General features: G+C 40.5%; 1 protein-coding gene across 1 annotated transcript in view; it reads right to left on the reverse strand.

Annotated features, from left to right (window-relative positions):
• The window catches only part of Spag16 (sperm associated antigen 16), a 1,047,686-nt gene that overhangs the window by 370,362 nt on the left and 674,225 nt on the right, over positions 1 to 3,099 (reverse strand). The window lies entirely within an intron of this gene.

The following is a 3,099-nucleotide window of genomic DNA, read 5'->3' on the forward strand; positions in this document are numbered from 1 at the left end:
GCCATATTCAAACTGACCAATGAAAACCCTGTAACTATGCATCTCGCTTCTGTAACCGCGCTTCTGCTCCCTTTACCCTATAAAAACCCGCTACCCCAGCCAGACAGCGCGCCAGTCCTCCAAGAGACTTGGACGCCCCAGGTACCTGTGTATCTGAATAAACCTCTTGCTGTTTGCATCCGCACAAGTGGCCTCGCTGTTCCTTGGGAAGGGTCTCCCCAGACTGAAAGACAATCTCTGAGGGTCTTTCAAAATTAAAATCACTTTATGGCTACCTGAAATAGTTTACTATTGGCTTTTAACAAGACAATCTAAGAAGCTATACAATGGCAAGAGTTATTTCTAGCTTAGTGAATAGAAATGATGTATAAACAACGTGAGAGAAAAAAAAAGCTCCCCTTTTAGGGGATCAAAAACACAAATAACTGGGGACTGGAAAGAAGACTTTGCAGGTTACCTACTCTTCCTAAAGCTTGGTTCAAGTCCCAGAACTGGCATGATAGCTCACAACCATCTGTTCCCTCGGTGTCTTCTTCTGGCTTTAACGGACATTAAGCATGCTTATGGTGCACTGACATACATATTTAAGCAAAGCACCCACACACTTAAAATTAAAAGAATAAAATCAAATAGTAAGTGAAGAAGAAATGATGGAATTTGAAAGTGACCTGGGGCATCCCTGATCATAACAAAGCTGAAAAGTCATCAGTAGATAGTAAAACAGGATGATGGGATTTTGAGAAGTTGTGATCTTTTTTTGCAGCCTCAAAGTAACAAGATGTTCATTAATTTCAAAGTGAAATATTCAGCTGTACAGCAGGGATCCATAGCACAGCCCACCCTCACTGAATGATCAAAGTTATGACCAGTCGCCAGGAAGGTCAACAGCATGTGTCTCCCTGATACAATTTTCTGAAAAACTCATCAGGTCTGAGGTTTTCCTATTAAAGAAGCATGCACCAAATCTGACCAATAGGTAATATCAGGCAAATTAAAACTGAAGGACTGTTTTAGTTAGGGTTTCTATTGTTGTGAAGAGACACCATGCCTTTGGCAACGCTTATAAAGAAAAACATTTAATTCAGATGATGGCTTACAGTTCAGAGATTCAGTCCATTATCTTCATGGTGGGGAGTACAGAAACTTGCAGATAGATATGGTGCTGGAGAAGTAGCTGAGAGCCCTACATATTGAAAGCCAGAAGACATCTACTTGCTGTCAAACTGAAGGAATTTTGAGCAAAGGAGACCTCAAAGCCTGCCCCCTTCCTCTGAAAAGGCCACACTTACTTTAAGAAGGCCATACCTCCTAAGAGTCCCACTCACTGTGGGGGCTATTTTCTTTCAAACTCCCACAAGAACTTTCAAAAATGACTAATCTTTTCTTTTTACAATGTCAACATCACAAAACATTATGAAAAAGTAAGGAACTCTTCCAGATTAAAAGTTAAGGAGATGTGACAACCAGACATTTACATGTGGTTCTTAGAGAAGTGTCAGGACAAAGTGACAAATTAGAATGATGTCTATCAATGGATAGACAATTATTATGTCAATGGGGATTTTCTAATATGGCTCATAATCTTTAGGGTAAGAAAATATATCACATATGGCTTTAGGTATTCTGCTTAGAGTTTCCTTTCAAATATTTTGGAGAAATTGTATCAGTTTATACACAGTCAGACTCAAAGAATTGTCATAGAACAAAACATTACTACTTGGCATTGCTAGATGAGGTATAGGTTGTGTTATTGTGATATTTTAGTAAGTGAGACAGAAACTTAATGTCTTGATAAGGAAGTGAACAAACGTTTGTCCTCCTTGAAGAATAAAATGTTAGCCACGTGTTTCATCGCTTTCATGGCTCTTGGTTTATTTGAATCCCACTGAAATATGGAGCTGTGATGGCCATTTTTTTTCCTCTTCCAATCTCTTCTTATGGGGACAGCCAGAGTAACTTCTGAAAATCTAAGATCAGACAAAGCCACCCCTCTGGACCTGCTCCTGGCTGTATTTAAGTTCCTTGCTAACTTGACTTATTTTGGGGGGGCCTGGGCAGTTTGGATGCTCAACTTACTAAACCTGGATGGAGGTGGGCGGTCCTTGGACTTCCCACAGGTCAGGGAGCCCTGATGGCTCTTCAAGCTGATGAGGGAGAGACTTGATCGGGGGAGGGGGAGGGAAATGGGAGGCGGTGGTGGGGAGGAGGCAGAAATCCTCAATAAATAAATAAATTTAAAAAAAAAGAACACTAACGAGTAATTTCTCAAGCCACAGACTGCAGTCCATTCAGGCTGTTCTCTTTCCCCATTTCTCACTCCCACACAGTCACCAGAGCGCTGACTCCCTGCAAATGCTGGCTTTGTGAAATTGGTCTAGACAGCACCGATCTGCAATGTCTGAGGAGGCCTTTGCTGTGATGTTCCCCTACCTTACACATTCATTAGTCGCTGTGCCCTTATCATCATCATTTGGTCCAGGCACTTCTTTAATGATTCTTTGATAATTCCACACATGCCCTCACCTCCATCTCTCTCCACTAAGTTATTCTGCTGAAACCCCATTTTCTTACAACAATTCTATTTGAATGTGTTCATTTCGTTTATTCTACATTAACCAAAACACTTACTTTTCCCTTGATTGCATCAAGATAATACACATTGTGACTTGGGAGTCTCATTTTTTTCAAATATCATTTCTAGGCTTATCATAGGTATTTCCTGTCAACATTTTCCATACTTCCAAATAGGTGGTGCCTTTTTAATTATTTCCATAAAACAAAACCATATCTGCTTCTTATTCATTATTTCTGTTTCAAGTCAGTATTTGTTCTGCTGCTGTGTCATCCCTCCCAAGTCGTGCACATTTGATAGGTCTCCAAAGTGCTCCTATATAAAGATTCATAGGGATAGTAGTTTTTCATCTACTCTAAATTCTTCATTTTATGAGTTTCTAGATCTAGTCTTTATCAAGGAATTAAAGCACGTGATTTCTCATAGGTCACATAAGGTAGATACAGTTGTACCTTCTAAATTAAGTTGTAGGCCGGGCGGTGGTGGCGCACGCCTTTAATCCCAGCACTCGGGAGGCAGAGGCAGGC

The sequence above is a fragment of the Microtus ochrogaster genome, linkage group LG4 (genome assembly GCF_000317375.1).
Source record: "Microtus ochrogaster isolate Prairie Vole_2 linkage group LG4, MicOch1.0, whole genome shotgun sequence".
Taxonomy (NCBI): domain Eukaryota; kingdom Metazoa; phylum Chordata; class Mammalia; order Rodentia; family Cricetidae; genus Microtus; species Microtus ochrogaster.